We start from the raw sequence: 22,335 nt of genomic DNA on the forward strand, positions 1-22,335 counted from the left end.
GGGAAAACTTACGTTCCCTTCAGCCTATCGTCTGCCAAAGACGTGTGATGTTTCTCAAGGCAAAAGGACCATAAGTGGATTTTCATGAATTGATGTACATTCACTGAATGGCTTCTTGATGTGTTTTCCTTTCCGGTTGCTTCAACTAAATGCCTTAGAGTATCTCTGCTATTTTCTATAGTATTTCTCTCCTTCTCTCCCTGACAACTCCAATAATAAGCAAAATTTGGATTGTCAAATCATAAGGAGGTGAGTTCATCTGATATTATTAATCGAAGAAAATCCAACAATGAGATGAGGGCCCTAATCAGAATCTCTACCCACATCCTTTTTGCTATCTAGGATGCTGTGGTAATTGAGGAAAACTACTGCAGATACAGCATTTCAGCTTAAAAATCTTTGTGAAAGTTTTTCCTCCTCAACTGCACCTGAGTTTGAATGCAGCATGATTCCTATTACATTGAAATTCCGGATCCTTCTAAATACTCTTCTACATTATTTTTAGGAAATCTTAAGACCTGAAGGGTTCAGAACCATAAGAAAAATGGCAGTGGGCAGGCTGGTGTGTACATGGACATAAAAGCCCACATATGTGACATAAAAACCATAGAATAGAAAGCTGAGAGTTCTAGAACTTGGAAACAGACACAGAATCATCCAATAATGTCAGGGTACTGATCTCTTAATACTGGAAATCTTCAAGCAGGAGTCTGGGTCTAGCAAGAGCGGTGAGGAGTTTTATAGTGTAAGAAGCACCACACTAATGGACTGTTTCTGAGTTTCCTATTATTCCAAATCACTGAAAAGCGATAATCAACAAAGCCACAGAAAGGGTAGATATCCTTCTAGCTGTTAGCCACACGGCACGTCAGTTTTCCAGTCCATTCCCAGTGGCTGGCTCCATTCTCTGTCTAAGCCTGAGAGGACTATGCCAGTCTGCCCCAGGAAGTCCTAGGTCTGCTTTATCAGAGGGACTCTCCACCCGCTAGGGAGCAGAGTTTCTGGGAATAGAGAGCAAAAATGTTGGGGGCGGGGGCAGGGTGAAATTCAGCAAGCATTTACTGAGCTTCTACTTTGGACAAAGGATACTTGAGATTCTGATGTGACTCCTTTTCCTCCAGGACTTCACAGTCTAGTTGGGGAGATAGACAGACAGACACACACACACACACAGAGGAAGCTCCATCTCTAATTCTTCATTCTCTCCTCATCCCTTTATGAAGGTAACTGCTAAACTCATACAGCTGGCCCTCAGAGGTTATGTTTCCCTCCTCTTTACCCGCCCCTCCTACATGTTGACTAGTTTAGACTCACACCTCTGGACTGACGCCTGTCTACTAAGCGTCCTTCAAACCTCCAAACTTTCCACTTCCAGTGCTTTAACGCTCTGCCACCATCACTCAAATGATGTTATTTTCACTTGAAAAACTTCCTGACTCCCTACATCCTCCTCAAAACCCTAAACCTGGCATTCAAGCCTTGCAGTTTTCTGCTCCAAATTATTTTCTGTCACTACCTATGGCTGCCTCTGTTATACACGCAAGCACAACCACCTCTAGCCTTTTTCTGATCATTTCTCTAGCTGGAATGTCAGACTGCCAACCTCTAAATATTTAAATCTCACCATCCTTAGCAATCAACTCAAACTCCTCCTCCTGCATGACCTCAATCTCAATAACGTCACCTGCAAGTAACCACTCCTTTGTCTTAAATGACCAGCAGCATTTGATTGGCCTTATCTTTGTTTCCACACACTAGCTTGAAATATATTTACGTGTAAAAAGTAAACATTTTTTAGAAGTTATTTTAACTAAAAAAAAAAAAAAAAGGTATTAAGCCCATGATGATAAAAGAATGATAAATGATGTGTTTTAAGTTTACATGCAGTAGATTATTTTACATGCCATTCCATTTAATGGTAATATGCCCTGGGAGGAACCCAAGATAGGAGATAAGAATAAACGTTGGGTCCCAGTCCCTGTGGATTTGCTTTTAGTGTGTGCAGGAATACAAACATGTATTTTCTTAATTTTTACTTTACATTGGGGTATAGCTGATTAACAATGTTGTGACAATTTCAGGGGAACAGCAAAGGGATTCAGTCATACATACACATGTATCCATTCTCCCTCCAATTCCCCACTCATCCAGGCTGCCACATAACACGGAGCAGAGTTCCGTGTGCTATACAGGTCCTTGTTGCTTATCCGTTTTAAATATAACAGTGTGTGCACGTCCACCCCAAACTCTCTATCGTTTCCCTTCATCCTTCCCCTCTGGCAACCATAAGTTTGACAAGTATGTATTTTTGAACACTAGTCCCATACAGTTTACTAAGAGGTTCATATTGGAAACCTTGACTGCAGAGGTGGGCTCATGGCCTGGGCGAGACCAGGTGTAGTTCCCCAGGCAGAGGCAGCACTGGGGATCACTGACTTTGACTCGATCTTCCTCTTTCTGGGAAGGAAACTCCTCACTTTAGTCAAAGAACTGATGATCTGTCCTACCTACTAGAAACATTGGCTCTGTGGGGCTTATTGAGCAAGACACTTTGGTCCTCAACACGGCCCACACCATTCCATGGGCCTCATGCAGAATGCTGACTGTGGGCCTCTTATGCGGGCTTTAGAGACTCCTTGTTAACTAGATGACTCTGGTATGTGTCTTATCTCCCCAACTCGAATAGGACTCTGGACTTGGAAAGAAGATCTTTGTCACTGCAGAACAGTGCTCAGTGGACCTGTCTTCTAAATGAGGGGATGAACAAACTCTCAATTGTGAAGATGTCACACTTAGGAATGGCCCTTTAAATGTTTTCTTTTATTTTTAATTCTAGGAGTTTATCTTCAAATTGCCCCATTCAGTCTCTGTCACAAACTCCACCTTGGACATTTATAAGATGGTTATCCTAAGGCAAGGACCTCAGCTATGGCCACAGACTAGAAGCAGACTAGCTGCCTCCCTTTCCCCAGTGCTCCAATCCTGTGGGGGTACAACAAGGTATGTCTATTTCTTAAGAATACAATTTTAATGAAAGGGACAGAGACCCATATTTCTTACAGACAAGTGGCTGACAGGACAAGTGCCAAGATACCCAGAGAAGTTAGTGGTGTACTCAGGATGGCCTCGCATCTCTGCCTTCCAGAGAGGCTCCTTGCTCCGCTCTGAGATATATGACGCATCATGTAAAACTGATTCATGCTAACAATCGTGGATAGGGCATGGCTGATGGCTGTTTCCTTATTTACCAACCTGTAGATCAGCCATTCGTCATTCCGATGCACAAAGTGGGCTGTGTTGCAAATGAGATGATATCGCCGAAACCATATTTCAGTTCAGGATAAGAGACTGTCACACACTGAAAATGTGTGAAAATAAATCTATCTGATATATATATTTTTGATCAGCTCCAGCAGGACATGATAAAACTGTCTGTGGGTTAAGTTTTATTGCAGATGGAAAGAAGAGGGTGACAGGCCCTGAGCAGGACTTCCGAGCACATCGCCCCTAGGTGAGGTCTCCTCTCCACTGCCCAGCAGCTCTCCTGTTCTTCCTTCATCTTTTCCTCCTCAGATCTGTCCAACTGAATCATAAACTGTCAAAGTTGGAAGGGGCCTGATAGATCATTTTCGAGGATTGTGGCCTGAAGCATACAAGCTTTGAAGGATGTTGAACCCATTAAATCTTTCTTGCATCTGGGCAATTGCAGTGTCCTTGACTTTTGTCAAACTTTCAAAGAAGCTCCCAAAAAATCATATTTAAAGTTAATTTTGATGTCATATATATATTATATATAATGAGAGTAGACTCATGGCTAGAGGGTCCACTGTTACTCTTTGTAAGTTGAAGGTACAGGACCACAGCTGGTCCCTGGTTCCTGAGTCACTGCACTTAGTTACCTGCCACAGTGTTATCTCAGAGTGGACAGTGGTTACCACTGTTCGGGATTTCTCACTTTTCCTGTTGTCCTTTGGTAATAAAGACCACAGAGGTGGGGCATGCCTTAAGATGGGCAAACGCAGTTCTATGACAGAGACTGTGCCACAAGATAACCCAATTCAATTCTGTTTCCTTCTTTGTGGGCATGTGGGAAAACTGTAATTTCCAGCCTGCTTTGCAATTAGGTGGGATCCTGCTACTTGGTGGGATATGAATGAAAATCGTATTGACATTTCCCATGATGGCCCTTAAAGACATTCTTTACAAATGTTCAGCTTTCTTCCCGTGGCTCAAGACCCTGGAGGCCAGATATACAGATCAAGGGTTACAAGAAGAAGGGAGTCTGGACCGCTGAGTTATCTGACGGAGGACTGCCCTATGGGTGCACACTGGTATTTGTATGACTAGAAGTGAAGTCTGGTCTGCAGACCCACGAAGCTGTGGGCAGTCACCACAGTGCAGCCTGGGTACCTTTAGTGACACGGTGCCACCCTCCCCTAGCACATCAGTTGGTCCAAGGGAGGGCCCGTGACATAAACGCCACCAAAGAGAGGCTCCACGGCCCCCCCGCAGCTGTGCTTTGATAACAAACATCCTCAGTAGCTTGGTGCCTCAGAGCAGCAAACATCTTTTCGTTCACATTACACCTAGAAGATTTATGTTGGGTTTGGGGCTCTTCGTATCTTTTCATTCTTGGGCCCAGGCCAATGGATGAGTCCCTGAGGGGGTACGCCTGGTCTAATGAGAGAGGAGAAAAGCAAGAGGGCTGGCAGAAACCCCCGGTGCCTCCTGGGGTTTACGTCCTTATGCACCGTTTACCTTCATCTCAGTCACCAAGGCATGTCAGATGACCAGAAGCAAAGCCAATGAGGCGATGCATGCCTGTCCCATGGGAGGGCTGGTAAGCCACACGGCAGTGGCCAGGGAGGCGCAATACTCTTAGAGGGATGGGGGAATAATTATTTTGAATAATAACATAAATGTTATCCCTTGGATTGGTACATAAATGTTGGGGGAAAGAAGTTACATTCTGCCTGTAATCTACAGCTGTAACTGCTAACATGCATGTCTGACACCCTGTGGAAGATGCCTGTCAAGGGTTCAGTTCAGTTGCATAGTCACGGGAGACAGTGGGTTCAACCCCCAAAAGAAGAAGGCAGGAAGGGGAGGCCAGGTGCACTGAGTCACCCTACTGACTCAGACCCCTCAGTTCAGGTCCTGAGCCCTGGGCTCCATAGAGCATTCTTTGGTTCTACGAGTCACCTACCCAGTAGCCATCCCACCATACCAATCAGCAGAACCGACTACCCTCTGCTTTACTTTGTATCTTCACCTCAGCTTCTCTAGAATTCCTGCCACTTGTAACTAAGGGAATCCCGGGTTATGTAACTTATTATATAATACATATTATCACAGGATACATATTTTGTAATGTATATCTGCCTTGTGGAATTCAGGTTGAGAGAATCAAATAAGGTTAGGGTCAAATCCACTCCATACTTTTCTAGTTATGTGATCTTGGGCAACTTCATGCCTCAGTTTCTCCATCTGTAAAATGGGGCAACAACCTCTACCTCAGAAATGTAGGCTAATCTGTCCCTTTCTCAGCCTTTCCCATTTCGGCTCCATTGGTCCAGTGACTCGGCTTGAAAGCTCTGGAGAGTTTGTTGGCTTTTCTTTCTTTCTTGTTATACATGTTCCACGTTCAGCACACGGACAACCATACTGAGAACTCAACCACTTCTCGCCACTCTGACCACCATAGTCCAAGCCATCGCCTCTTCAGACCCCTGCCCCCTCCGCTTTCTCTCCCGTGGTTTGTGGCACAACAGGAGGAGTGAGTCTTGTGAAACACAACTCACCTCGTGGCAGGCTCCTGCTCAGTGCCCCTCATCTCACTCAGGGAAACGCAAACTTCTAACCGCGACACACCACACGTGACTGGGCTGTTCCCTCCCTGCCTGCTGCATTCCTGCTGCTTCCTCGCCTCACTCTGCTCTCAGCACACCTCCCTCGTGCTGATCCCGGGGAAGAGTCAACACACTTCTCCTCAGGACCTTTGCACTTCCAGCCCCTGGGCCTGTATCACTCTTTCCGGCATGTTTCCTCCTTCCCTCCTTCCAATCTTTGCTCAAGAATGCCCTCATCCTGCAGGGCTTCCTGGATACCTTTATGTAAAACAACAGACTTCCCCTCTCCCTGTCTGGGCTTTGTTCATCTTCATCAGAGCACAGGTAACCACCTGACATATATATATATTAGCTTATTTCAGTAAGCTTTAGGAGAGCAGAGACTGTTTTGTTAACTGTTTTTGTTAACATATTTCGAAACATCATATGTGCTTTGTGAATGTCATGAATATATAAATGAATACAACTGGTCTAGAGATTAACTTAAAGCCCATAATACCTGTAAAGTGCAGTGTGAGAATGAGCACACAGTAGGACATAAAACCACTTCTATGATCTCAAGGTATCTGTATGCTATGTTCACGGTCCTTGAAATAACAGAGGCCGACGTGGGAGAATTTGGGAGCAAGGTCCCTTTCGAAGCCCTTGACACCACACGTCATGAACACGTCTCTGAAGCTGGCCAGCCTGGCCCTGAGCTCCGAATAGCTGGCCTTTGGGGAGGAGAACCCTGGAGTGCCCTCCTGCCCCCAGTGACATTCGGCCTCCACCTTCCCTAGCAAGACCTCTCCGGCCACAAGTCTGGAGAAATCTCAGGCAGACACGCACCAGGAAGAAGATTATTAAATTCCAACTCGATGGCCGAAAATAGACAGAAATTCCCCAAGTCTACCTGGTTGAGACAACAGGCAGAGCAGCTGCAGCAGGTAGGCGAGGGTAGACCCGGATTTGTGAGCAGGCATCATGGTGAGAATTACTACAAGGGAGGCTGGGGCTGGCTGCACCCAGGGGCGATGGTGAAGTCATCATTCTAGAGCCCACAGCCTCAGAAAGTCTAACTCTCTCTCCGCTCCATCCAGGACAACTGTGTAACTCCAGCGGCCCTGGTTTGCACACATTCTGAGATTCCATCAGAGCTGTGCACAGAAAGAGCAAGGGGTCTAAGCGGCAGCTTCAGAGTCTATTATATGTCCCCGCACACAGAGCGCCTATTGCACATTCTCTGATGACCGCACAGGGATCCTGTTAACACAGAGCAGCTTTATGCTAGCAGTGACCCCACGGAGGAGCTGGAGGAGCCATTTACTAGCTGGCAACAGCCACCACAGAGGGAAAACTGTGATCACGTGCCTCTGATCGGCTTTTCCCTCTCCCCAGGGCACCCTCGGGGTGGGGCGGGGGCGTCTTTGGTCTGTATCTGTGTCCTCACATCGCCTCCTCTCTCTGATTCCCACCGTTCTCCCCTCTGGTCACCTTTCCCTTTCTCCCTGCCTCGCTCATCAGTGGTGTCTCTAACACTCCCTGGGCCCTGCGTGGGCACCGGCACTGTGATGAAGACGGCCAGGACCCGCCCCCTGAGCTCAGGGAGGTGCTGCCCCGCTGCTGAGTGTGCGCCTCCCAGGGAACAGAGGAGGGAGCAGGAGCGTCAAAGGGGAGTCGGAAGCTTTCTGCAAAGGCGCGTGAAGGAAGGATTCAGACCGAAGACATGGGGTGAGAAGAGCCTTTGAGCTGGAAGGGAGGTCACCGCTAGCGGCCAGAGAGGATTTAGATTTATCTTTGTCTAATAGCTAACATTTCTGGTATGCCTACCTTACGTCAAACATGACATTAAGTCCACGACACAGACTATTTCATTTAATCTTCATTTAAGCCTAAGAGGAATGAGCCCCTTTACAGAGAGAGACTGAGGCTAAGAGAAAAGGAGTAATCTCATTCAAAGCCCCATGGAGACAAATTCTAATTTCTAGAATTAGAAATTAAACCCAGACCCATACCCCTGGGTCTTACTACCTTCTGAGTGGAGTAGAAGGAAATCTGTTTAAAACACAGATGCAAAAGCCAGATGGTGAAGGAACTTGGATGCCAGAAGGAGTTTCAGATTTCCTTGGACAGTAATGGTTAGGAGCGGAGAAGGGTCTGAAAAGGGTTAAACAAAGCATTAATAAGCTCTCTCATTTAACCTTTGTCTTACAGCCCTGTAACTACGCAAACAACACAAATTATTCTCCCTCATCCCAGATAACCATCTCCTGTACCTTCCTTAATTCTACAGATCACTCAAGATAAAGGTAATTTTTATCACAGCTGTTTCATCTCTATTTCACCCTCCTTCCAGGTATCTTTATCCTGTTTGATATTATTGCATGGTATTTTAATATAGCTATTTGCAACAGGATCCTAGAAATATGTATTAAATCAGTGTTGGTCACAGCAGACCTTTAAGTAGTGGCTTTTTTCCTAGTGCATTACTTAGTAATAACAAAACTTTCTGGCCCAGAAATTGTGAGCTAATTATCATGTACATAGTCAAATGGTAAGCACATTCCCAAATTGGGATTTTAAGCTTTTTCAGAAGAGTCCCCAGGAATTTCATTTTCTTTAAAAATGTGCTTATTACTTATTCATTAAGCAGATTTTTCTTTTTTTTCTTTTTTTTTTAATTTTATTTTATTTTTGCCAAAATATTTATTTTATAGTTTTGCCAAATATCAAAATGAATCCACCACAGGTATACATGTGTTCCCCATCCTGAACCCTCCTCCCTCCTCCCTCCCCATACCATCCCTCTGAGTCGTCCCAGTGCTCTAGCCCCATGCATCCAGTATCATGCATAGAACCTGGACTGGCATCTCGTTTCATACATGATATTTTACATGTTTCAATGCCATTCTCCCAAATCTTCCCACCCTCTCCCTCTCCCACAGAGTCCATAAGACTGTTCTATACATCAGTGTCTCTTTTGCTGTCTCGTATACAGGGTTATTGTTACCATCTTTCTAAATTCCATATATATACGTTAGTATACTGTATTGGTGTTTTTCCTTCTGGCTTACTTCACTCTGTAAAATAGGCTCCAGTTTCATCCACCTCATTAGAACTGATTCAAATGTATTCTTTTTAATGGCTGAGTAATACTCCATTGTGTATATGTACCACTGCTTTCTTATCCATTCATCTGCTGATGGACATCTAGGTTGCTTCCATGTCCTGGCTATTATAAGCAGTGCTGCGATGAACATTGGGGTACACGTGTCTCTTTCCCTTCTGGTTTCCTCAGTGTGTATGCCCAGCAGTGGGATTGCTGGATCATAAGGCAGTTCTATTTCCAGGTTTTTAAGGAATCTCCACACTGTTCTCCATAGTGGCTGTACTAGTTTGCATTCCCACCAACAGTGTAAGAGGGTTCCCTTTTCTCCACACCCTCTCCAGCATTTATTATTTGTAGACTTTTGGATCGCAGCCATTCTGACTGGTGTGAAATGGTACCTCATAGTGGTTTTGATTTGCATTTCTCTGATAATGAGTGATGTTGAGCATCTTTTCATGTGTTTGTTAGCCCTCTGTATGTCTTCTTTGGAGAAATGTCTATTTAGTTCTTTGGCCCATTTTTTGATTGGGTCATTTATTTTTCTGGAGTTGACCTGCAGGAGTTGCTTATATATTTTTGAGATTAGTTGTTTGTCAGTTGCTTCATTTGCTATTATTTTCTCCCATTCTGAAGGCTGTCTTTTCACCTTGCTAATAGTTTCCTTTGATGTGCAGAAGCTTTTAAGGTTAATTAGGTCCCATTTGTTTATTTTTGCTTTTATTTCCAATATTCTGGGAGGTGGGTCATAGAGGATCCTGCTGTGATGTATGTCAGAGAGTGTTTTGCCTATGTTCTCCTCTAGGAGTTTTATAGTTTCTGGCCTTACATTGAGATCTTTAATCCACTTTGAGTTTTTTTTTTGTGTATGGTGTTAGAAAGTGTTCTAGTTTCATTCTTTTACAAGTGGTTGACCAGTTTTCCCAGCACCACTTGTTAAAGAGATTGTCTTTAATCCATTGTATATTCTTGCCTCCTTTGTCAAAGATAAGGTGTCCATATGTGCGTGGATTTATCTCTGGGCTTTCTATTTTGTTCCATTGATCTATATTTCTGTCTTTGTGCCAGTACCATACTGTCTTGATAACTGTGGCTTTGTAGTAGAGCCTGAAGTCAGGTAGGTTGATTCCTCCAGTTCCATTCTTCTTTCTTAAGATTGCTTTGGCTATTCGAGGTTTTTTGTATTTCCATACAAATTGTGAAATTATTTGTTCTAGCTCTGTGAAGAATACCGTTGGTAGCTTGATAGGGATTGCATTGAATCTATAAATTGCTTTGGGTAGTATACTCATTTTCACTATATTGATTCTTCCAATCCATGAACATGGTATATTTCTCCATCTATTAGTGTCCTCTTTGATTTCTATTACCAGTGTTTTATAGTTTTCTAAATATAGGTCTTTAGTTTCTTTAGGTAGATATATTCCTAAGTATTTTGTTCTTTCTGTTGCAATGGTGAATGGAATTGTTTCCTTAATTTCTCTTTCTGTTTTCTCATTATTAGTGTATAGGAATGCAAGGGATTTCTGTGTGTTGATTTTATATCCTGCAACTTTACTATAGTCATTGATTAGCTCTAGTAATTTTCTGGTGGAGTCTTTAGGGTTTTCTATGTAGAGGATCATGTCATCTGCAAACAGTGAGAGTTTTACTTCTTCTTTTCCAATTTGGATTCCTTTTCTTTCTTTTTCTGCTCTGATTGCTGTGGCCAAAACTTCCAAAACTATGTTGAATAGTAATGGTGAAAGTGGGCACCCTTGTCTTGTGAAAGAAATCTTAAAACTTAGAGGAGAAATAAATGCAAAGGAAACAAAAGAGACCATAGCAAAAATCAACAAAACCAAAAGCTGGTTCTTTGAAAGGATAAATAAAATTGACAAACCATTAGCCAGACTCATCAAGAAGCAAAGGGAGAAAAATCAAATCAATAAAATTAGTAACGAAAATGGAGAGATCACAACAGACAACACAGAAATACAAAGGATCATAAGAGACTACTATCAACAATTATATGCCAATAAAATGGACAACGAGGAAGAAATGGACAAATTCTTAGAAAAGTACAACTTTCCAAAACTTGACCAGGAAGAAATAGAAAATCTTAACAGACCCATCACAAGCACGGAAATTGAAACTGTAATCAAAAATCTTCCAGCAAACAAAAGCCCAGGTCCAGACGGCTTCACAGCTGAATTTTACCAAAAATTTAGAGAAGAGCTAACACCTATCCTGCTCAAACTCTTCCAGAAAATTGCAGAGGAAGGTAAACTTCCAAACTCATTTATGAGGCCACCATCACCCTAATACCAAAACATGACAAAGATCCCACAAAAAAAGAAAACTACAGGCCAATATCACTAATGAACATAGATGCAAAAATCCTTAACAAAATTCTAGCAATCAGAATCCAACAACACATTAAAAAGATCATACACCATGATCAAGTGGGCTTTATCCGAGGGATGCAAGGATTCTTCAATATCTGCAAATCAATCAATGTAATACACCACATTAACAAATTGAAAAATAAAAACCATATGATTATCTCAATAGATGCAGAGAAAGCCTTTGACAAAATTCAACACCCATTTATGATAAAAACTCTCCAGAAAGCAGGAATAGAAGGAACATACCTCAACATAATAAAAGCTATATATGACAAACCCACAGCAAACATTATCCTCAATGGTGAAAAATTGAAAGCATTTCCTCTAAAGTCAGGAGCAGATTTTTCTTGAAGTAGATAATATAATCTCTTGAGTATAAGTTTCATTACCTTTCCTCAAGGTTAACAGATGAGGTCAGATATAAACATGCCAAAGAGCTTTTACCTCTCTTGTACGGCCATTACCTGGATGGTTACTGACTGCATTTTAAAATATTCCACTAGAGCTTTGATTAGGGTCTTGACTGCTAAGTTCCTCACAGTAGCTCCCAAAGCAGAATGTTAAATGACCAGACTGTCTCTTGGGAACTGGGATCTGCTATCAACAGTTTCACATATTTTAGAAATTTCTTTACTTAAGAAGAGAAAAAATAACAGCTGAGAAAGAAGAGAAGCTAAAGGCAAAGGAGAAAAGGAAAGCTATACCAATTTGAATGCAGAGTTCCAAAGAACAGCAAGGAGAGAGAAAAAAGCCGGCCTCAGTGATCAATGCAAAGAAATAGAGGAAAACAATAGAATGGGAAAGACTAGAGCTATCTTCAAGAAATCAGTCCTGAATATTCATTAGAAGGACTGATGCTGAAGCTGAAACTCCAATACTTTGGCCGCCTGATATGAAAAACTGACTCACTAGAAAAGACCCTGATGCTGGGAAAGATTGAAGGCAGGAGGAGAAGGGGATGACAGAGGATAAGATGGTTGGGTGGCATCACCGACTCAAAGGACATTAGTTTGAGCAAGCTCTGGGAGTTGGTGATGGACAGGGAAGCCTGGCGTGCTGCAGTCCATGGGGTCGCAAAGAGTGGGACAAGACTGAGCGACTGAACTCAACTGTGTGAACTGAAGAACAGAAAAGAGGCATTAGCCTACTCTTAGCAAGGCAAACAGCCAAGAATATATGTGGGGAAAAGACAGTTTATTCAACAAGTGGTACTGAGAAAACGCAACAGCCACATACATAAGAATGGACATGAACCCCTATCTTACACTGTAGAAAACAACTAAATCAAAATGGATTAGACATGTGAATGTAAAACCTGAAACTGTGAAACTTCTGGAACAAAAAATGGATGGAAAGCTCTCTGACCAGTCTTAGCTCTGAATCCAAAGGCAATGGCAGGACTTCGCTGGTGGCACAGTGGATACAAATCTGCCAGCCAATGCAGGGGACGTGGATCAATCCCTGATCCAGGAAGAGCTCACATGCCATGGAGCAGCTGAGCCTGTGCACCAAGACTACTGAAGTCTGTGAGCCTAGAGCCCACGCTCTGCAACAAGGTGAAGCCCGCACTTGTCTCCACTACAGAAAGCCCACCTGCAGCAAGGAAGCCCCAGTCCAGTCAAAAATAAATAAAAATTTTCTAAAAAGGGTAATGACAACAAAAGCTAAAATAAACACACAAAACTACATGAAGCTACAGAACATTTGCACAACAAAGAAAACCATCAACAAGTGAAAAGTCCACCTACTGCACTGGAGAAGATATCTGTTAATTTTATATCCAAGAAGAAGATAATCTCTGGTTATATAAATAAATAACTTATGCAACTCAGTTAACAAAATGAAAAAAAAAAAAAAAAAAAAAACCCAGAGTCTCACTTTAAAATGGGCAGAGGATCTGAATACACATTTCTCCAAGGAAGAAAAACATTTGATCAACAGATATATGTAATGCTCAATACCATTAGCCACTGGTGATGGTTTAGTCACTATACTATGTCATGTCCAACTCTTGTGACGCTATGGACTGTAGGCCGCCAGGCTTCTCTGTCCGTAGGATTCTCCAGGCAAGAATACTGGAGTGGGTTGCCATTTCCTTCTCCAGGGGATCTTCCTGACCCAGGGATTGAACCCTGGTCTCCTGCACTGCAGGCACACTTTTTACCAACTGAGCTACCATGGAAGCCCAAAACACATGAGTATTAACAAATTAATTTCAACCTAAGTTTATAACCACTGAAAAAGGTCAGTTTTCATTCTAATCCCAAAGAAAGGCAATGCCAAAGAATGCTCAAACTACCGCACAATTGCACTCATCTCACACGCTAGTAATGCTCAAAATTCTCCAAGCCAGGCTTCAACAGTACATGAACCATGAACTTCCAGATGTTCAAGCTGGATATAGAAAAAGCAGAGGAATCAGAGATCAAATTGCCACATCCGTTGGATCATCAAAAAAGCAAAGAGTTCAAGAAAAACATCTATTTCTGCTTTATTGACTATGCCAAAGCCTTTGACTGTGTGGATCACAACAAACTGTGGAAAATTCTTAAAGAGATGGGAATACCAGACCATGTGACCTGCCTCCTGAGAAATCTGTATGCAGGTCAGGAAGCAACAGTTAGAACTGGACATGGAACAACAGACTGGTTTCAAATTGGGAAAGGAGTACATCAAGGCTGTATATTGTCACCCTGCTTATTTAACTTATATGCAGAGTACATCATGAGAAATGCTGGGCTGGAAGAAGCACAAGCTGGAATCAAGATTGCCAGGAGAAATATCAATAACCTCAGATATGCAGATGACACCACCCTTATGGCAGAAAGTGAAGAGGAACTAAAAAGCCTCTTGATGAAAGTGAAAGAGGAAAGTGGAAAAAGTTGGCTTAAAACTCAACATTCAAAAAACTAAGACCACGGCATCCGGTCCCAACACTTCATGGCAAACAGATGGGGAAACATAGAAACAGAGACAGACTTTATTTTTGGGGCTCCAAAATCATCACAGATGGTGACTGCAGTCATGAAATTAAAAGACACTTGCTCCTTGGGAGAAAAGCTATCACCAACCTAGACAGCATATTAAAAAGCAGAGACATTACTTTGTCAACAAAGGTCCGTCTACTCAAAAGTATGGTTATTCCAGTGGTCATGTATGGATGTGAGAGTTGGGCTATAAAGAAAGCTGAGCACCAAAGAACTGATGCTTTTGAACTGTGGTGTTGGAGAAAACTCTTGAGAGTCCCTTGGACTGCAAGGAGATCCAACCAGTCCATCCTAAAGGCAATCAGTCCTGAATATTCATTGGAAGGACTAATGCTGAAGCTGAAACTCCAATACTTTGGCCACCTGATGCAAAGAACTGACTCCTCAGAAAAGACCCTGATGCTGGCAGAGATTGAAGGTGGGAGGAGAAGGGGATGACAGAGGATGAGATGGCTGGATGGCATCACTGACTCGATGGACCTGAGTCTGAGTGAACTCCGGGAGTTGGTGAAGGACAGGGAGGCCTGGCGTGCTGCAGTCCATGGGGTCATGAAGAGTCGGACACGACTGAGTGACTGAACTGAACAGCCTGCACCGTGTGTAGTACGGGTGTAACAAAGATGTTAAAGATAGCAATTCTGCCTAAAAGGTGTTCTGAACCTCACTGGGAAATGTAAAGCAAAATGACAATAAGATAGGCCTCACACCTCATAGACTCACTATCATGGCTATTAAAAGACAAGAGATAACTAGGGTTAGCTAGGAAGCAAAGGAAAAAAAAACAATATTTTTGCACGGTTGGTGGGACTTCAAATTGGTATAGCCAATATGGAAAACAGCAATGATGTTCCAAAACAATTAAAAACAAAAACACCATACAATCTAAAAATTCTAGTTCTGGGCACTTATCTGAAGAAAAGTGAAACACTAATTAAAATAGAAACATGCACAGCAACATTCATCATAGCAGTATTTCCTCTAGTCACAACATAGAAGCAACAAAAATGTCCATTATCGGATAGATAAGGGAAATACATGTATGACTCAGTCATGAAAAAGAATGAAATAAAGCCATTTCCAGCAACACGGAAGGACCTGGCAATGATCATACTAAGTGCATGGAATCACACAAAGACATATCACTATATTACTTGTGGGCTGCATCTATGAATCAATAAGTATAAATGAGCTAATTTACAAAACAGAAACAGATGCACAGACTTACAAACAACAACAACAAAAAAAACCAAACTTGTTTCAACCAACAGGGCAGCCTGGGGTGGTGAGAGGAATAATTTAGGAGGTTTGGATTAGCATATTCACAGCACGTACACAAGAGATAATTAATGAGGACCTACAGTATAGCACAGGGAGTCCTACTCAATGCTCTGTAGTAACCTATCAGGGCAAAGAATCAGAAGAAGTATGTATGTGTGTGTATATATACATAAACACATGTATATGTATGTGTGTGTCTGTGTGTGTATATGTATGTGTGTGTGTATCAAAATAACTGAATCAGGTGGCCATACACCCAAAAAAGAGGACAGTGAAAATCAATGCTATTTCACTGTAAAATAAGAATTAAATTTAAAAAGAAAAGAAAGAACAGAACTGCCAGTGGTATTCCCCTCAGGCCTGGGTGACCTGGGCTGCTGCTGCCTTCCTGGAGCCTGTCTGGCGTGGGTCCGAAGGTTGGAGGACTACAGAGCTAGGCAAAATGTGAGGGTGGGCCAGCAAATGACTGCCCCCTTGAAACTGGAGTACCTGGTCCACTATGGATGGGACCCCAGTCTCCATGTCCAGGTGGTACCTCATAAATGTCAACCAATCCTAGGAGACTCAAGAGACAATGGAGCCACTGAGCTAAAAGTGTTCTGAAAAGTCACCAGGTCTCAACTTCTTCCAGAGGTGGGGTCCACACTGGGCCCCTCGTTGTCCCCCACCTAAGTACAAGAGGATCATCCACAACCCACTCTGGCCAGGGTTTGGGTTTTGTCTGCCGGATGCAGTGTAAGGGGGAAGAAGTAACGAGCCTGGCTCTGGCATATTCCATCTATCCTACAACCCAGCAACAGGAGTTGACTCTAGGGCTCAGGTTGCTGAAGGAACTGGAGTGGGGCATAAAGCAGTGCTGCCGCCTTGTGGACGTTTCCTGTAACTACAACTTGTAAAACCACCTCCTGAAAGTCGCGCAGTCATGCCCAGCTCTTTGTGACCCCATGGACTATACAGTCCGTGGAATTCTCCAGGCCAGAATACTGGGGTGGGTAGCCTTTCCCTTCTCCAGGGGATCTTCTCAACTCGCGGACAGAACCCAGGTCTCCTGCACTGCAGGTGGGATTCTTTACCAGCTGAGCTGCAAGGGAAGTCCACACCTAGGGGCACTTCAAATTCATGAGACCTGAGGGGTTGTAAAGGACACCCGCCCTCCAGCAATAAGAGAGGAGCCTGGCAGGCTACAGTCCATGGCGTCGCAAAGAGTCGGACACAACTGAAGACACTTAGCATGCACACATGCGTGATAAACAAAAGCAAGGAGGCTCGTTAAAAACTGAAACGGAACTTCCACATGATCCAGTCATCTCATCTTAAACACGGATGCAGAGAGAAATGACAATTTGAAAGACACATGGATCCCAACGTTCACTGCACCACACTTTACATGAGCCAAGACGTGGGAGCAACCAGAATGTACATCATCAGATAGATGGATAAAGAAGATGTGGTATATCTATACACACGATGGAGCATGACTCAGCCACAAAACTGAATGAAATAATGCCTTTTGCAGCAACATGAATGCACCTGGCAAGGATAAGAGCATAAGGTCAGAGAGACAAAGGCGTATAACCTATGCTATCACTTATGGGTAGAATTTGTAAATCAAATTTGTATAAATGAATTCCTTTACAAAACAGAAACAGACCCCCAGAAATAGAAAACAAACTCGCTTTTACAAAAGGACAAGGTGAGACAGTGGGAGGAATAGTTTGTGAGATTTGGATTAACAAACAGTATCTATACATAGTACAGAGTCAATGAGGGCCAACAGCATAGCATATGGAGCTCTATACTCAATAGACCATAATAAGCAATCCAGAAAAATAATCGAAAGAAAGCTAGATAAATGTATAACAGAATCAGGTGGCTGTATCCCCCAAACAAAGAGGACACTGAAAATCAATGCTATTGCAGAATTCAACAAAACTTAATTTTGAAAAGGAAGGAAAGAAATTTCAACAGGATTCCCCGCATGTGTAGATAACCTGAGCTGCCGTCACATTGCTGGTGCATGTGAAGCCGTGGGTCCCAAGGCTGGAGTGGTATGGAGCTAGGGAACTGGTGAGGCTGTGCAGCAAAGGACGGGTCCCTGGACCTGGAGGGACCGGGCAACTGTGCATGGGCCCCAATCTCTAGATCCAGGTGGCACCTCATAGACGACAAGCAATCCTTGGGCACCGAAAAGAAGGTGGAGCCTCTGGGATAAAAGCTCTGAGAAGTCAGCTGGTCTCCTCTCGCAGTGCTGAGGTTCCCACCTGCTGTCTCCCTCCTTGTCACTCCAAGTAAGTACAAGAGCACCGTCAAAACCCCAGTTTGGCTAGGACTTGGAATTTATCCACCAACTTTAGTGTAATGGGTATAGAGTAATGAGCCTCTTCTGGCATATTCCATCTAGTCTACAACCCAGGACCAGGACCCAAGCTAGGGCTCTGGTAGCCAAAGAAACCAGAGCAGGGCATGAAGCAGTGCTGCCGCCTTGTGGACATTCCCTGTAACTACAAGTTGAAATCCACGGCCTAGGGGCACTTCAAATTCACAAGACCTGAGGGGTTGTCAAGGACATCTGCCCTCCAGTGATGTCCTAGAGTAGGCAATGGAAAACAGTTTAAACCAGGGTGGATCTTGGAAAAAAAACAATCTCAAAGTAGTTAAAAAACGCACTGTTTCTAAGTGTCTCTCCGTTACTCAGTCTTTTTTGGAAAGTACATGAAAAGATACTCCACATTGCTAATTATTCAAGAATTGCAAATTAAAACTAACACTACAACCAGGATTCACCTCACACCAGTCAGAATGGCCATCCTCAAAAAGCCTAGATGCCCTAAACGCAGGAGAGGGCACGGAGAAAAGGGAACCCTTCTGCCCTGTTTAGGAATTCCCTGGTGGCTCAGATGGTAAAGCGTCTGCCTACAATGTGGGAGACCTGGGTAATGAAATTGCTCACAGCCATGATGGAGCACAGCACAGGTGGCCCCTTAAAACACTGAAAATAGAGCTACCACGTGATCTCGTCATCTCACTCATGAACCTCACTGCAGAGAGAATCCATGATTTGAAAAGACACACGCACCCAATGTTCTCTGCACCATGACTTATGCTAGCCAAGACGTAGGAGCAACCCAAATGTGCATCACCAGATTGTCGGATAAAGAAGAGGCAATTATCTACATACACAACTCAGTATGACTCAGTCCAGAAAAGTGATGAATAATGCCTTTTCCAGCACATGGATGCACCTGGTGGGGATCACAGTAAGTGCATTAAGTCAGATAGGTCAAGACATAAGACTTATGATATCATATGGGTTCAGTTCAGTTCAGTCGCTCAGTCGTGTCCGACTCTTTTGTGACCCCATGAATCGCAGCACACCAGGCCTCCCTGTCCATCACCAACTCCCAGAGTTCACTCAGACTCACATCCATCGAGTCAGTGATGCCATCCAGCCATCTCATCCTCTGGTGTCCCCTTCTCCTCCTGCCCCCAATCCCTCCCAGCATCAGAGTCTTTTTCCAATGAGTCAACTCTTCGAATGAGGTGGCCAAAGTACTGGAGTCTCATCTTTAGCATCATTCCTTCCAAAGAACACCCAGGGCTGATCTCCTTTAGAATGGACTGGTTGGATCTCCTTGCAGTCCAAGGGACTCTCAAGAGTCTTCTCCAACACCACAGTTCAAAAGCATCAATTCTTTGGCACTCAGCTTTCTTCACAGTCCAACTCTCACATCCATACATGACCACTAGAAAAACCATAGCCTTGACTAGACAGACCTTTGTTGGCAAAGTGATGTCTCTGCTTTTCAATATGCTATCTAGGTTGGTCATAACTTTTCTTCCAAGGAGTAAGTGTCTTTCTATAAATCAAATCAGTATAAATGAACTCATTGACAAAAGAAAAACAGACTCACAGACTTAGAAAACAAGGCTTTTTTTTTTTCTTCTTAGTGAAAGGACAATGTGGGATGGTGGGAGGAATAGTTTAGAAGGTTCGGATTAAAATATGCACAGTATATACACACAGTACGTAATCAAAGAGGACAGAATGTACAGCACAGAGAATCCTACTCAACAATCTGTAGTAAGCCATCTGGAAAAAGAACCATAAAAAGAACTGATAAATGTATATGTATAATTGAATCAGGTAGCCATATACCCAGAACAAAGAGGACAGTGAAAATCAACGCTATTCCAGTATACAATAAAAATTAAATTTAAAAAGAAAGGAAAAGGAAAGAAATTCCAATGGCTTTCCCCAAAGGCGTAGGTGACCCGGGCTGCCATCACATTGCTGGTGCATGTGAAGCCGTGGGTCCCAAGGCTGGAGTGTTGTGGAGATAGGGAACTGGTGAGGGTGTGCAGCAAAGGGTCCTCCTGCATCCCGGAGGACCCAGGCCACTGTGGATGGGCCCCGATCTCTAAGCACAGGTGGTACTTCATAGATGACAACTGATCCTCGGGCACTCAAAAGAAGGTGGAGCCTCTGGGATAAAAGCTCTGAAAAGTCGCCTGGTCTGCTACTCTCCCAGTGCTGAGGTTCCCACCCATTGTCTCCTTCCTCCTTGTCGCCCCAGCTAAGCACTATAGTACCGTCAGTATCCCAGTTTGGCCAGGGCTTGGGATTTGTCTTTGGGGTGCAGAGTAAGGGGGAAGAAGTAACTAGACACCAGCTCCGGCACATTACACTTTATGCTACAAGTCAGGAGCAGGACTTACTCTGGGGCTCAGGTTACCTGAGGAACCTGAGTGGGGCATAAAGCAGTGCTGCCGCCTTGTGGACATTTTCTGTAACAACACCTTGAAAACCTCTGCGGAAGGGCACTTCAAATTCACACGGAACCGGGGTTCTAGAGACACCTGCCCTTAAGCAATCTCCTAGGGTGGGTAATCAAAAAGCAATTTAACCTGGGTGAATCAAGAGTACAGTCTCAACAGATAGGCTCTCAGTCTCTGTTTCCCTCTCAATCTCTCTTTTCTCGGAAGGCATTTGAAAAGATGCTCCTCATTTGTATTTATTGAAGAATCTCAAATTAAAATTACAATGAGGTATCCCTAGGCCATTCATAAGGGGCATCCTCAGAAGCCCTAGAAGCTGTGAATATGGGAGAGGGTTTGGAGAGAAGGGGACCGTCCTTTTCTGTTTCTGGGAATGTAAGCTGGTAACAGCCAGCATGGAGGTTCCTTACTATACTAAAAACAAAGCTATCACACAACCCACCCATCTCATTCCTGAGTCTGGCTGTAGACAGAAACCACAGATCAAAACTGCACATGCACCCATCGTCCGCTGTGGCCCTATTTACCCTCCCAAGACATGGAAACAGCCACAGGGTTCATCGTCGGATGGATGGATAGATTGGTAATCGCTATCATGAGACTCTCCCTTGACTTCACTTATTAAAAATAAGCATGGACTGGCTTTAAATAAGGTCAAAAGTTGAACTGCCCATACTTACCAAGCATTTCTTTTCACTGAGGCATCTAGATAAGAACATTTACAATTATTCCTTTTTATTTTCCCTTGTGTTCTTCCTATTTCTTTCTTCCCAAAAATATTTAGCACCAACTATGTGCAAGCATTACACCAGATGCTTGGGAAGCAATAATCAGTAAGAAGTGCCCCCTCCTCTCAAGTCATGGTCTACAATGGAAGCCAAGCAAGAGGTCATTCATTCATACATTCTCCAAGCCGTTATGCCTGCCCTGCACAGCAATGCCCCTGAAACACTCAGTTACCCAGAGATGGAGGTGAATGCCGAGGTGACCTGGTCAAAAATACAAGGACAGTGAATGGCCATGTTCTCAATTTCCTCTACCTGCATATTACATGTAAATAATGATAATAAGCTTTTGTAGACAAACAGAAACAGAAAATGTGGTATATTTATATACACATACACACACACACAATGGAGTGTGACTCAGCCATATAGAAGAATGAAATAATGCCTTTTCCAGCAACATAGATGGCATGGTGATAATCACAGAAAATGAGTGAAGTCAGACAGAGAAGGACAAGTAGCCTATGGTATCACTTATGGGTTGAATCTAAAAATCAAATTGATACAAATGAACTCACTTACAAAGCAGAAGCAGATTCACAGACATAGAAAACTAACTTCTGTTTACCAAATGGGAATGGTGGGGCGGGGTAGAAGGAGGGAGGGAGAAATTAGACTACTAGGAGTTAGACCATAAAGAAGGCTGGGGTCTGAAGAATTGATGCTTTCAAACTGTGGTGCTGGAGAAGACTCTTGAGAGTCGCTTGGACTGCAGGGAGATCAAACTAGTCAGTCCTAAAGGAAATCAATCCTGGATATTCATTGGAGGACCGATGCTGAAACTGAGGTTCCAATACTTTGGGCACCTGATGCAAAGAGCTGGCTCACTGGAAAAGACCCTGAAGCTGGGAAAGACTGAGGGCAGGAGAACAAGGGGGCAACAGAGGATGAGATGGTGCGATGGCATCATCAGCTCAATGGACATGCTGCTGCTGCTGCTAAGTCGCTTCAGTCGTGTCTGACTCTGTGCGACCCCATAGATGGCAGCCCATCAGGCTCCACTGTCCCTGGGATTCTCCAGGCAAGAACACTGGAGTGGGTTGCCATTTCCTTCCCCAATGCATGAAAGTGAAAAGTGAAAGGGAAGTCACTCAGTCGTGTCTGACTCTTCGCGAACCCGTGGACTGCAGCATACCAGGCTCCTCCATCCATGGGATTTTCCAGGCAAGAGTACTGGAGTGGGGTGCC

At 43.6% G+C, this 22,335-nt stretch overlaps 1 long non-coding RNA gene across 1 annotated transcript in view; it reads left to right on the forward strand.

Moving 5' to 3' along the window:
• The first annotated feature begins 7,235 nt into the window (after positions 1–7,235).
• The window catches only part of LOC113880795, a 48,582-nt gene continuing 33,482 nt past the window's right edge, over positions 7,236–22,335 (forward strand). The window contains exons 1-2 of the long non-coding RNA XR_003507832.1: positions 7,236–7,559; positions 8,043–8,137. This is a non-coding gene — a long non-coding RNA (uncharacterized LOC113880795). The remainder of the gene's footprint in view (positions 7,560–8,042; positions 8,138–22,335) is intronic.

The sequence above is a fragment of the Bos indicus x Bos taurus genome, chromosome 22 (assembly GCF_003369695.1).
Source record: "Bos indicus x Bos taurus breed Angus x Brahman F1 hybrid chromosome 22, Bos_hybrid_MaternalHap_v2.0, whole genome shotgun sequence".
NCBI classification, from domain to species: domain Eukaryota; kingdom Metazoa; phylum Chordata; class Mammalia; order Artiodactyla; family Bovidae; genus Bos; species Bos indicus x Bos taurus.